This window comes from Montipora capricornis, chromosome 7, assembly GCF_036669925.1.
Source record: "Montipora capricornis isolate CH-2021 chromosome 7, ASM3666992v2, whole genome shotgun sequence".
Taxonomy (NCBI): Eukaryota; Metazoa; Cnidaria; class Anthozoa; order Scleractinia; family Acroporidae; genus Montipora; species Montipora capricornis.
Window position 1 is genome coordinate 43,414,042 of NC_090889.1, and position 15,000 is coordinate 43,429,041.

General features: G+C 38.3%; 1 pseudogene; it reads left to right on the top strand.

The window, feature by feature from the left end:
• Positions 1–18: 18 nt before the first annotated feature.
• The window catches only part of LOC138057645 (exonuclease 3'-5' domain-containing protein 2-like), a 73,698-nt pseudogene continuing 58,716 nt past the window's right edge, over positions 19–15,000 (top strand).

Below are 15,000 nucleotides of genomic sequence, written 5' to 3' on the forward strand. Positions count from 1 at the left end.
TGGGAACGAGTTTATTCCACAATATGGCGGACATCTGAGGTGAACTTATTTTGCCAACAAGAAGCGACACTATCTTTCCCATCTCGGTTTTAATCTTAGAAATGGAAGAGATGGGCGAGAGCACGACTGGAAATGTTTCAAAGAAAGTCAACGTTGACCACAAATGCCTTAACGACCACGAAAACACATCACCGATCAAATTAAACAAAGGACACAAAAAGAGCTTTTATTCGTTAGTTATCTGCTTTGTCGCATTTCTGCAGTGGTTTCTCCAAATTCTTTTCTTTGGGCCTGATGACCATATCCGCAAAAGGTCAAGTATATGCTTGTCTCAAGAAAGGGAGCGTTCCAAGGAACCAAAGAATGCAAGAGTTTTTGTTCTGGACGATGCATCTTCCTGTGACACGCTTCTGCAGTATTATCGTTCACAATATCCTTTCAGGATGAATTACCTTGGAATTGACTGCGAGTGGGTAAATACTAAAGGCCAAGTGAATGCCCCTGTTGCATTGTTACAGATTGCAACTCCCATATGTGACTGTTTTCTTGTTCGTCTATGTAAAATGGAGGGTCAAATGCCTCAAATTTTGGAAGAAATTCTGCAGGACAAGACTATTCTTAAGTTTGGTGTTGGTATCCAGGATGATGTGAAAAGACTGTCAGCAATGTTTGGTATCAATGTGTGGGGGTGTGTGGACCTCAGACATGTAGTTCAAAGGTGTCAAATGGGAACAGATGACCAGAAGAGGTAAGTCCTACTGTAGAATTTTTTTTCTCCCAGTGATTTGAACCACCAATAGTTAGTCTGTAAGTGTCTGACATTTGGTGGCAGTGAAAAAGGATGAACTGAGAGGACCTTCTTCCGGTCAGCAGTTGCTGCAAGTGACAGCATGGTCTATTTGATGGTGCACTGTGCACTGTTTGGAGTCATCCCTTTTAGCCAAAACCCAAGTATTCAATTTGTGAAGACTCTTGAGCCATTAATGGTTAATTCAGCTACTGAGGGGAAGTTTCATTTTAATTTTATTTGACACTTGTATAGGCTATTTACATGTCCTTATCAACGAAACGTAACATAACATACTTTATCTAACTAAGGTTAGGGTTAGGGTTAGGTTAGGGTTAGGGTTAGGTTAGGGTTAGGGTTTGAAAAAGAAAAAACCTTGCCCTGAGTGCGGGAAGTATTATTTATTTTTTCTTTAGAACGCTCTGAGAGTTTCACTTGTTGTAAAGATATCTAAGGTGGAGATAACCCATGTATTACTTTAAAACTAAAAAAGTTAAAAGTAAAATAATGATTTTAGAATGACTTGCATCAATTAACTGGCAGTCAATGAAGATCATACAGCACTGGCAATATGTGTGAATACTTCCAGCGTAATGTTTGATGTTTCTATCCTGCACACATTAGTGTACTTAAAATGCTTAGAACTATGGCCAAATTTTTATTCCTTGAATTTTTAGGTTTCAGAGTCACATAGAATTCCATTTACCGTTTGGAAATATCTGCATTCAGTTCCGGAGATATTTAACTTTAAAAAAATTGTAAAATTTGCAAATGAGAGGACTGATGACATCATTCACTCAACCCAATGTAACATCAAGTACCGTATTTACCCGCGGATAGGCTGCACTTTTTCCCCGGAAAAATGGGGCCAAAATTAGGGTTGCGGCCTATACACGGGTACAAGTGTTCGCTTTCAATTGTTACTAACTTAAAACACATCTAACTAAACACTAAGTCCATATCTTCGAAGAATCTTGATTTTCTCTGGAGCAATGAGCGCATCAAGTTTTTTTAACATGTCTCAGTTGTTCGAAGACGTCCAACACAGCTTGCACGGAATAGCCAATTTGCTTCTCGTGGTCCTTTGGTGAAAGTGATGTTGATGAAAGTGATTTAAATGGATTTTAATTTTGATAGGAGAACAAAGAAACTTTGTTGTGCAGCTTTTATCGATCGGAAAATTGATCATGGAATGTATAACAGTTTTTATTTAGATATTCTGAAAGTTGTAAACACATAACAACTTGTTTACGATTTTGACGAACATGTTTAGGAGCGTTACGCTTCATTTTACTCGTGTTTGTTAAAGGTGCAAAATCAAAATAGAAATAGAGCTACATGTACATGTCATGTATCTCCGTCACTTTGCAGCAGAGAACATTGAAACTTGGTGCTGGCTAATAGGTAACACACTGATGGCTATAAAGAAATTGGTTCCCATGGCAACTCACTCTTTTTCAGTCCCCTTCAACATGATTTCAATATTTTTGGTGATCTTTGAGCTAGAAAAGGTTTCAAGGTTTCAAGGTTTTATTTGCCATGATTACATATAATGTATCCGATTTAATAAACAAAATACAAAAAAATTGTAAAAAAGGCGAGGAAGCCCATAAAGAAACTATAAGAGCTTATGGAGCTATGGGCTTCCTCAAATTAGACTAAGAAATTAAGTTTAAGATAGCACTGGGACGTAATACAATATATTATTAAAAAGACGAAAGAGTGCACACACACACATTTATCCACAAAAATACAAAAGCGTAAATACTTCGAAGAATTTGATGCTACTAACGATAAAGAAGAAATCTTTTAAGGTTTTTGCAAAACTGAGCGGTAGATCCAGATGACTTAATTTGACTGTCAAGAGAATTGAAAAATTTAGGGCCTTGGAAGCGGATTGAAAATTTTCGTATATTAGTTTGAACTAATGGAATATAAAAATTGGAATTGGATGAGTTTCATTTAACAAGTTTCATTTAACAAGACCACAAACTCAACCTAACGTATTTATATGAATGCAGGATCATACAGATGAGACACCATTGGCAAGTATCAAAATGGAACGCAATGGTGGCCAGCAAAGCCTTTAATATCTGGGAGGTCTGAAACCCAGTAAGTTTCTATGGTAACAAAACTGGTATGCTCATGTTGTGGAGCACATATACTAGAATCGTACTGCAAAGAATCAAGCACTTCTGATACAAATTGGCTGATACACCCCTGTATTTCTTTTCATCATATTTGATCAAAATTTGGTTGAGTAATTGTGATGTCATCACTTAGCTAATTTGCATATTTTAAAAACTTGACTATCTCTGCAACAAAAAGAGATATTTGAAAATAGTAAATAGCATTCTTTTTTTCATACAGACTACTTGTTTATCTCTTAAAATGGCTGAGATAGAAAAGTAGCCCTTTGAGTTACCCCCTTCTTTCAGAGATCTTAGCCTGCATAGCATGGCGGTTTTGGTTGCTAAGAAATAAAGGTGGGCGAGGGCAGAAAAACCGCGAGGAGATTGGGGCGGGAGCAACTGTTATTTTTCTCGCGGCTTGGCCACCTCGCGCCCGGGTCGACAAAACCGCCATGCTACGCAGGCTACAGAGATCTGCCATTGTGCTACATCCTCCACATGTATTCTAAAGGTACGCGTATGGAGTTATTTTTATGTGGTTTCTGGTAAATACATGCAAGTCTTACCTGGTTTACTTCACAGTTCCCAGAAGATGAGTCTTGATGCCTTAGCCAAGAAAATATTGGGTGTTAGAATGGATAAGTCCTGGAGAATTCGATGCAGCAACTGGGAAGCTGCAGAATTCAGCATACCGCAGATTGAATATGCCATGAATGATGCATTGGTTGCAAGTCATATCTTTCTTAGGTTGGTTAACATAAAGACAAGGCACAACAAGGATGAAAGAGGCACGTATGATTCGCTTGGTTTTTGTCCAGTGAACGAGAATCATTTTGAAACTGAAAATGATTGGAATTCTCAAGGTGCTTGCAACAAGTTTGAACACACTGAACAATCTTCTTGTGTATTGAACAATTGTGATGTGGAGAACATCAAAACAGATTTCACACTGAATCAGTCAGGAGACAGTCCAGAGCATTGCTTGCTTGACCAAGAACCAGCTTTCGAACAACATCTCGATACTTTTAGGTTAGAATCTTTGAAAAATAAGAATCCCACGCAGGAGGGGTTGAATTTTGGAAATATCAGTGATGATAAGTTTCTTCGTGACAGATTAGCATTAAAAGATTAGCTTCGTGTAGTGATTCTAAAATTTGTTATGAAGCTACAGTCGATCTCAACCAGTTTGAGTCACCTGAGATGGACGGATACCTTTTCATGGATGAGGTTACCAATTTTCTTACAGACCCATGCTTTACTCAAAGAGCAGGCTCTCTGTGTCAGAGTGTGGTGGACATTGCATTCAGGGGGAAAAAAAGAACTTTGTCTCAAACAATGAGGATGGAAAAGATGAATTTAGTTCTTGTAGTGCAGAGAAGCCTCAAAAGCCTTATAAAAAAGGCACAACGAGAAAAACACCACTGTACATGAACTGCATGCTGGCAGCTCCTGATGGATCCAGACTTTGTACTCTGGATCGCAAGAAGGCGGACTGGTACATCGAGAGGGGAATAGGTATGATGTTCAGTCATTTCTTAGTTTTTAAGTTTAGATTTGGTCTTTATTCAAAACCTTGTGTTTGGAAAGGAAGTGAGCATTAATTGTACTGTATGATGAAACTGAGCTTGTGTATGATTTCTTTGTGATTGAGTCCACAGGCCCAAAATCCATTTTTTATTTTCTTCAGATGTCTTTGGTTCTATCTCTTTATCTCGTGGACAAAAAGACAAATTTTTGATACCGTAACTATTGTTATTGTTACTGTTCATTGTGGGATCCCTGCATCTCCCTTGTTAAGGACTGGGACATTAGTTCACTTAAACCATGTTTTCATGTACTACATGTACTTCTTCATTCTGCTTGTAGAACTATTAAACATTCAAGGAAATCTAGACAAACTCTTATCTAAATTTTATGTTTAAATGGTCATGTGCAATAATTTATTTTATTATTCAACTGTATTAGTTATTGTACAAAAAAAAGGCACGAACAACGCACATACAAAATTATTCCATGATATTGTACAGTTAGTTATTTGTACACTTGGTTATTGTACAGTAGAGAATCGGTTTGACTAAGTTTAGTTTGCTGACGTTGCCCTGCATGCACAAATCTGTCACACGTTCTCGCTTGTTTACAATACATCTGCTAAAAAGTTAGTGCAAAAAAGTTGTATAAGAAATAGCTTATTAGATGTTTTGGTGTGTAATATTGCTATTATTTCTATTCGTTGTTTGTATTTTGACTCGCCCTAGTGGGCTTGTCAAAATACAGCACAACTAGTAAAAATACTCAGCGGTACTACACACCAAAACATCTACATTTGTAATAAGATATATGTATTATATAGAGAAAATTTCATTTAATATATTATGAGGTGGAAGCTTGTTGTTTTCTATGGATCGTCCACTCAAGAACTTTCATCATCATCATCATCATCTTCCGCCCTTGTCGTCTATGACAACGAACGTCCTTATAGGCCTTCTCACGACGTTTCCATGTTTGCCATTGCTACGCTTAGCGTTTGCAGTTGTTGCCTGTAACTGTTTGGGTGTTGTCACGTCAACAAGTTTTTTGATGCTCTCTGTTACGTCTGCTTCCTCTTGGAGTCTAAATTGTAGCACGGTACATCCACCTATTGTCATTCACTCGCCCTAAGAGACTGGCCCATTGCCATTTTAGTCTTGTGATAGTGGTTAGGAGATCTTGTAGACCCATCCTTTCTTGGATTTTGCTTGCTGTTTTGTGATGTCGATAAGTAACATCGTGCATTATTCTTTCATGTGCTCTTTGTGTTGATCTCAGTTTCAGAGCTATTATTGTCCTTAATTTTGTTTTGATGGGGTGGAAACACAATTTGTGACACTGGGGACATGCAAAGTAATAATTTCTTCAGTTAACCCAGTAAGAACTGAATCACTGATAACTAATTTTAGTAATTAATTCCCTTTTCCTGGTTTCTCTGTTTCCTTCAGCCACCTCAACTTTGGAATACATTTTTTTTTTCATTTTTAACAAAATTAATGTAGAAAATTTCTGAAAAAAACATTGGTGAAGGAAACACAAAAAAATTAAGCATCCCCTGCAGCTTTCTGTTTAAGCTGTTTTAATTAATTTTGTGGAGTGTGGTGTTTTCAAATTGCATTTAACTTCAAGTGCCCAAAACTTGGCTTCAAATTTTCCAGACCACGAGACTCAGTAGATTTACAGCATATCCATGATTGGATACGCACCATGGAATTCGTAATTTTACAGAATTTTGAATTTTTTATTATCAATTATTTTCATTTCTTTAATGTAAGTAAGTGAAATAAATAAAGTTGTTTATTATTATTAACACCTGTCAGATTGTTTCCGGACTGTCAGATTGTTTCCGGACTCTAAATTTTTCGTTTATTACACAAGTTTGACCGTCAAAGTTGTGTATTAAACAACTTTAACGGTCAAACTTGTGTAATACACAACTTTGACGGTCAAACTTGTGTATTACACAACTTTGACCGTCACTTTTGGCGGTCAAAGTTGTGTAATACACAAGTTTGACCGTCAAAGTTGTGTATTACACAAGTTTGACCGTCAAAGTTGTTTAATACACAACTTTGACACATGAGCTCACGGCGACAATTTTTGGACGCCGCCATTGCGAAAAAAAATATTGAGGTGAAAAACAAACTCGCAGTTTGCTCTATCTAACAGAAAATGCTTTTGCAGGACTTTCCTTTGCCTGGTCTATTCGACCCGGCATGGATAAGGCATTAACTTTTCATTTTTGAGGAGATAATCCGCTCTGAGTCATCCGTCCAGTCGGAGTGTTAGTCATTCCGACGATCCCAGCTTTAAGGCAAGTGCGTAAATTCCTCAAATAACAACGTCAAAAGCGAAAAAAAAGATCAGCAACAACTGATGTACGGATGCAACAGAAAACGTGAGCGTCAAAGGATGTCACCTAATTTGCGAAAACTACCTCGTTCCGTGCAAAAAAAAAAAAAAAGAAACGAACAAACAGCGAGTTACCTATCTACATGTGGTTGCTCGCAGGCGAGCGTGAGACAAAACAAAACATGCAAATTTTGAAGTCAACCCTCGACAAAATCATTTTCGTATAAGCCCTTTCGTAATAAAAGGGACCATCTAAACAGCAACATTATTTTTAAAATAACTTGTTTTTTTATTCGCTGCAGCAAACTACAGCGACACTACATACACCAGGGAGTCGTTGTTCGTTTTCGGTCAGTTCAGACCATCCGTAAAAAATGAAGCTATCAATCACAGATATGTTTACAAAGAGAGAGCTCGGCTCGTGCAAATCTTTCCAAACTTTTAAGTATGCGATCAAACGAGAAAAGTTTTGCTTAAACAAAAAAAAAGCAATTGCTTAAAGAAGTAAGATCATATAATTGAGATAACGGTGTGAAAAAGGTGGTAATTAAAAACGAACGCGGTGAGCAAAGTGAATTCAGTGAATTCGACCTTGAATTGGTCTTTTTGACAGCAGAAATGAAGACGAGTGTAAATGTTTGAGTGATAAACATGAAAGGAAAATTTTGGCAAGAAACTTTAGACTCGGTTTGTTTCTGTGTGTCTTTTTTTTTTTTTTCAATTTAAGGAACATTTACGCTTATTTTAGCTTTACTTTAATACAAGCAATCAGCTCATCCAATTTACTGCGGCTAAAATTTTATTTTTAGTCGCAAGTTAGTCATGGAATATACGCATCAAGGATCGCATGGGCAACATTAAATTTTACCTTTTGGCGTGGATAGAAAAAGGCATAGCGTAGCCAAATAAGTAACGGTCGTATCAATAAAAGAGAGGAGTTTCGGTAAAAAAACAAAGCGAAGACGAGTTAAGGGCCCATACGCACTAGGCTGAAGAAATTTGTTTGGCTCAACAAAAATTGTCTCCGCTAAATTTTCAATTTGCTAATCGTGGCCGCACTTGAAAACGCTTTCTTTAGGTTTTAAAATATGTATAATTGACACTCCTAACAAAAATTTGAAGTTTGATAAGGCTTGACAAAATTTGGTGAGGAAAAAAATCACTGTGCACACTCGTAGGACGAAAATGATGACAGATTTTTTCGCAAAATAACCAAACATTTGCCCACTGCGTACGAGCTCAAAACCACTCGCATCGCAGTATGATCTGGGCGACCAAACACTCTCTCGTGATTTAAAAGCTCCATCGGAGATCAGTTAATGAGCCTTTTACTGAAATTAAAATACAATCGTTCAGTTCAGGCGTACAAAATGCGTAACAAGAGCCCCAGGTATGATCGTATACCATACGTTAAGAGTTGTCTCACCACAACAGCCGTCACTTTATTGCCAAACTAACCTTAATGTATTATAGGGCATAAGTACGACAGCTACTGGTGGATTCATTCATTTTCTTCAATAATTGAGATTTGGGCAGTTTTGATAGTGACTAGACAGGCCGACTTTAGCGCCAAAAACTACGATCTCATTATATATGGCGATGTTTTTACGCGGGAAAAATGTTGATCTTACTTGTGCTTCTAGCGGTAAATTAAGGGAAATACCGAAGAAAAAAGGTTTTGCCGGATCCTCTGGGTTTGAGGCAATAAACAGTTGTTTACCTAAAAAGGATCTCACCTCTGACCAGCTTCGCATCATCAGAGGCATCATGCGGTACTTGTTTTCGATTGCAGCTGTATCAACGACAAACCTCGCCAATTTGACTTGAAGGTTGTTTTATAGTATGCATCTTTTTTTGGGGAGCTTCGCAAGTTGATCTCACCCAAGGATCAACGAGTAAAGCGCTATCACTTTCTTAAGTGGGAAATGAGCTCAAACTAGCGAACCAAGCGGGCCTTTGCAAGGAAAACTATTGCCAGATCTTGATTGACAAGTCGGGTAACATTAATCACGTGATTTGAAGTTTCCGGATATTTTAGATAGAAGTAAACGCTTGAGGCGGGGGGGGGGGGGGGGGGGGGTATTTGTTTTAAGAAAAAAAAATTTGTAGCCTTAAAAAAAAAATTCTTCGAAACTCCTTCGCGAACTGCTTTTGCTTTCTATCATTCCCGAGCTCGTTTGGAGGAGGAAAGGGGAAGGGTTAGTGGAACGTTTGGAGTTGCCTGGTTTTTTGGGGGTGTTGAGGGGTGTTCAGAAGGGTCTTTGAGGGATTTTAGATAATGAAAATGATAATGAAAATGAAAATGAAAATGAAAATACCCAGATATATTCTTAAAGAATTTTCTAGATATTTGTACCCTAATACTCACTGAAATGTCTTTCTTTATGTTGTTAGACCGCCTAAGTCATAGATTTACGCAGTCAGAAGAGATCAATGTGTGTTTCAATGGTAGCCGTCATAGAAAGTGGTAGAGGAGATGCGATTTTCTGATAACCTCTGAAGTTGCAGACGAGGCAGGCACTCAGGCAGACACAATGTGTGCACCACCCAACTTTGACATAAAATATAAGGGCTCTGTCACGGCACTAATCAATACTCATTATTACGTTAATTGCGACGAAGGCCTTTAATTATGCGCAGCTTAGTCCATTTTTGACAGGCATACTAAGTTCTAAGTTAACAGTTGCACCCAGTTTGGACGGAAAAGCTGTAAAAGTGCCGTGACAGAGCCCTTATATTTTATGTCAAAGTTGGGTGGTGCACACATTCTGTCTGCCTGAGTGCCTTATTAATATCTAAAATATCCGGAAACTTCAAATCACGTGATTAATGTTACCCGACTTGTCAATCAAGATCTGGTAATAGTTTTCCTTGCAAAGGCCCGCCTGGTTCGCTAGTTTTTGCTGGGATTGAGTGCTTTTCCCACTCAAGAAAGTGATAGCGCTTTACTCGTGTCACCTTGTGTGAGATCAACTTGCGAAGCTCCCCAAAAAAAGATGCATACTATAAAACAACCTTCAAGTCAAATTGGCGAGGTTTGTCGTTGATACAGCTGCAATCGAAAACAAGTACCGCATGATGCCTCTGATGATGCGAAGCTGGTCAGAGGTGAGATCCTTTTTAGGTAAACAACTGTTTATTGCCTCAAACCCAGAGGATCCGGCAAAACCTTTTTTCTTCGGTATTTCCCTTAATTTACCGCTAGAAGCACAAGTAAGATCAACATTTTTCCCGCGTAAAAACATCGCCATATATAATGAGATCGTAGTTTTTGGCGCTAAAGTCGGCCTGTCTAGTCACTATCGAAACTGCCCAAATCTCAGTATTGAAGAAAATGAATGAATCCACCAGTAGCTGTCGTACTTATGCCCTATAATACATTAAGGTTAGTTTGGCAATAAAGTGACGGCTGTTGTGGTGAGACAACTCTTAACGTATGGTATACGATCATACCTGGGGCTCTTGTTACGCATTTTGTACGCCTGAACTGAACGATTGTATTTTAATTTCAGTAAAAGGCTCATTAACTGATCTCCGATGGAGCTTTTAAATCACGAGAGAGTGTTTGGTCGCCCAGATCATACTGCGATGCGACTGGTTTTGAGCTCGTACGCAGTGGGCAAATGTTTGCTTATTTTGCGAAAAAATCTGTCATCATTTCCGTCCTACGAGTGTGCACAGTGATTTTTTTCCTCACCAAATTTTGTCAAGCCTTATCAAACTTCAAATTTTTGTTAGGAGTGTCAATTATACATATTTTACAACCTAAAGAAAGCGTTTTCAAGTGCGGCCACGATTAGCAAATTGAAAATTTAGCGGAGACAATTTTTGTTGAGCCAAACAAATTTCTTCAGCCTAGTGCGTATGGGCCCTTAACTCGTCTTCGCTTTGTTTTTTTACCGAAACTCCTCTCTTTTATTGATACGACCGTTACTTATTTGGCTACGCTATGCCTTTTTCTATCCACGCCAAAAGGTAAAATTTAATGTTGCCCATGCGATCCTTGATGCGTATATTCCATGACTAACTTGCGACTAAAAATAAAATTTTAGCCGCAGTAAATTGGATGAGCTGATTGCTTGTATTAAAGTAAAGCTAAAATAAGCGTAAATGTTCCTTCAATTGAAATAAAAAAAAGACACACAGAAACAAACCGAGTCTAAAGTTTCTTGCCAAAATTTTCCTTTCATGTTTATCACTCAAACGTTTACACTCGTCTTCAATTCTGCTGTCAAAAAGACCAATTCAAGGTCGAATTCACTGAATTCACTTTGCTCACCGCGTTCGTTTTTAATTACCACCTTTTTCACACCGTTATCTCAATTATATGATCTTACTTCTTTAAGCAATTGCCTTTTTTTTGTTTAACCAAAACTTTTCTCATTTGATCGCATACTTAAAAGTTTGGAAAGATTTGCACGAGCCGAGCTCTCTCTTTGTAAACATATCTGTGATTGACAGCTTCATTTTTTACGGATGGTCTGAACTGACCGAAAACGAACAACGACTCCCTAGTGTATGTCGCTGTAGTTTGCTGCAGCGAATAAAAAACCAGTTATTATAAAAATAATGTTGATGTAAATAAGGGCCATTTCATTAAGAAAGGGATAATAAGAAAATGATTTTGTCGAGCTATGACTTAAAAATTTGCAGGTGAATGTTTTGTCTCACGCTCGCATGCGAGCAACTACATGTAGATAGGTAACTCGCTGGTTGTTCGTTTCTTTCTTTTTTTTTGCACGGAACGAGGTAGTTTTCGCAAATTAGGTGACATCCTTTGACGCTCTCTTTTTCTGTTGCATCCGTACATCAGTTGTTGTTGATCTTTTTTTCACTTTTGACGTTTTTATTTGAGGAATTTACGCACTTGCCTTAAAGCTGGCATCGTCGGAATGACTAACACTCCGACTGGATGGATGACTCAGAGCGGATTATCTCCTCAAAAATGAAAAGTTAATGCCTTATCCTTGCAGGGTCGAATAGACCAGGCAAAGGAAAGTCCTGCAAAAGCATTTTCTGTTAGATAGAGCAAACTGCGAGTTTGTTTCTCACCTCAATATTTTTTTTTGCAATGGCGGCGTCCAAAAATTGTCGCCGTGAGCTCATGTGCCAAAGTTGTGTATTAAACAACTTTGACGGTCAAACTTGTGTAATACACAAGTTTGACCGTCAAAGTTGTGTATTACACAAGTTTGACCGTCAAAGTTGTTTATTAAACAAGTTTGACGGACAAATTTGTTTAATAAACGAAAAATTTAGAGTCCGGAAACAATCTGACAGTCCGGAAACAATCTGACAGGTGTTTATTATTATTATTATTATTATTATTATTATTATTATTATTATTAGTAGTAGTAGTAGTAGTAGTAGTAGTAGTAGTAGTAGTAGTGGTGGTGGTGGTGGTGGTGGTGGTAGTAGTAGTAGTAGTAGTAGTAGTGTAGTTTACAGTGCTACATGTATTAATAAAATTGCTTCTCTCAGTCTCCTTGAACCGGGGCCAATCCTTGGTCCTGAGGTACCAGGGGACTTTTTTATTTGATGGACAGAAACCTTCTCATTATGTGCGCCGCTCCTAGGAGGATGATCTTTTGCAGCTCATTAATGTTGCTGGTTCCAGGGATCTTTCCTAAGTTCTGGTCCATTCCCTCTCTAATAAGTCCCAGCGCACCAACAATAACCGGCACAGTCTCTGTTCTCATTCCCCACATCCTCGCGATTTCGATCTCGAGATCTTTGTACTTTGAGAGCTTTTCAATGACTTTCGTTGAGGTGTCTCTGTCGGCTGGTACTGATACATCTATAAGTTTGCAACACTGGTCAGCATGGTCTTTGATCACCATATCAGGCTTATTCGTTGACAGTTCCCTATCAGGATGTATCTGCATATCTCAGAGAATTGTGATTTCTTCGTTTTCGGTAACTGTCTCGGGCTTGTGTTCGTACCACCTGTCTGGGACTTCAACATTGTAATGCTGGCATGCCTTCCAATGAATATATGCAGCTGCCTTATTGTGCCTCTCTAGATAATCAGTTTTCACAAGTTCTGGACAGCCAGATATGATGTGATCTGTCGTTTCTTCGTACTTGTGACATATTCTGCATAATGCACTGCTGCCGTCTTTAACAATCTTTGCAAAATAGGACTTGGTAGGGAGGCTTTGGTTCTGGGCTGCAATTATCAGCCCCTCTGTCTCAGCTTTCAGTCCCGTACTTCTGAGCCACTGGTTGGTTTTATACCCATCAACATCTGCTTCCCTTAATCTTTTGGGGTATCTTCCGTGCAGTTCTTTTTCTTCCCACTGCTTCATTTCTATTTCTTGGGCTTGCTGTTTTACCTGTTGTTTTACTTTCTTCTTCTTCTTCTTCTTCTTCTTCTCCTTATTATTATTATTATTATTGTTGTTATTATTATTATTATTATTATTATTAGCATTATTTTTGTTATTATTATTATACGTAGTAGTAGTAGTAGTAGTATTTTTGTTATTATTATTATTGTTATTATTATTCCACCTTCACAGGCTGATCTTTGCCGCCATAAAAACCTGAGGATTATGTATCAAGCACTTTTCTCAGAATCCTTGCTGTTCCTAATAGTGCAGGCTTTTGTAGGAATGCTGTTCGGAGTGTAATGCCCAGTTTCCAGACCCAGTCGCCTAACTTTCTTGTTACTCCACCTAGGGCACCAGCAATAGACCAATTTCGAAATAATTATTAAAATTCACTTCTAAACAAAAGGCATCATCTCGAGGCTCTGGGGAATAAATATAAGGATTTGTAGTTTATTTCCCAGAACCTCGAGATGGTGCCCTTTCTTTAGAACTGAATTTTAATACATCGAAAGTGGGCTATTATAGCTATTACCTGAGCACTTTTCAAATTCCACATTCTCGTAATTTCTCTCTTCAGGTCTTGGTATTTTTCAACCTTCTCACCCTCTTTTTCACTGAGTCTTGAATCACCGGGGATAGTGATGTCAACAATAAAGCAGTTCTTGTCTTCCTTATCGATGATTACAATGTCAGGCCTTCTACATGTAGCTCCAATAATGGTCACATTGGATACAGACATCCCACAAGATCTTGATTCTTCCATTTTCCACTGAACTCTCAGGTGTATGCTCATACCACTTTTCGCTCCGCTCTAATCCATATTTCTCACACAATTTCCAGTGGACTTCCTTCACAAAATTGTCATGTCTTCCTTTGTATTCCTTCTGAGCTAACTTCTTACACCCACTCACAACATGATCGACATTCTCAACCACACAATCTACACAAGGGGGCTGTACATATGTGATATTTAACAATTAGACAGGACTATTACTAATAGTCCTCTAGTAGCGTAACCAATTAATATGCAGGATTTGCATTAGTCCACCACATGTAGTTGGGTGATACTAATCATACATATTCTCCCATATTGTGTACATGTTGTTGTTGTTGCTGTCGTTGTTGTTGCTGTTGTTATTATTATTATCATCATCATCATCATCATCATCATCATCATTATTATTATTATTATGTGTTTCCATCCACAGTGTACAATCACTGGTGAGTCCCTGTCTGAATGCAACAAGGAGTCTCAGCACTCCAGAACTCTTCTTAGGATTCTTGTCAATCCTAGCAAGAATGTCTTCCGCACCATGCCCAAAGCCCACATTAATCATCTTCATGCAGCCCTCAAAATTCTCCGTAATTCTACCCAATGCTCCTATTACAACCAGAATGAAATGACAGTCACTTTCTTCATTTTCCACAAGGCCTTTACATGTACCTTCCTTGCAAGGTCTCGATACTCATAGATTTTTTCTTCCTCTTTCAGCAGGATGCGACTATCTCCTGGGCAAGCAACGTCAATTCTCTGACACACTCTCTTCTTCTTATCGACCACTACAATATCTGGTCTATTGCAAGGGAGCCAAAGTCCCAAAATAATGATCTTTGCGTTCTCATTCTCAACAACTGGTTCTGGGCTATGCTTGTACCACTTTTTTCCACTCTATGTTGACCTGTTTGCAGAGACCCCAATGTATTGCTTTTGCAACATTATCATGTTGTCGCTTGTATTCCGACTGTGCTAAATTTGGAACATTCACTCAAGATGGCTGACAGTTTCATCACTTTTTTTGCATAATCTGCAAAGTGAATCCTCTTGTGTCTTGTCAATTTTGGCCTTAATCACCTTTGTTCTCAGAGATTG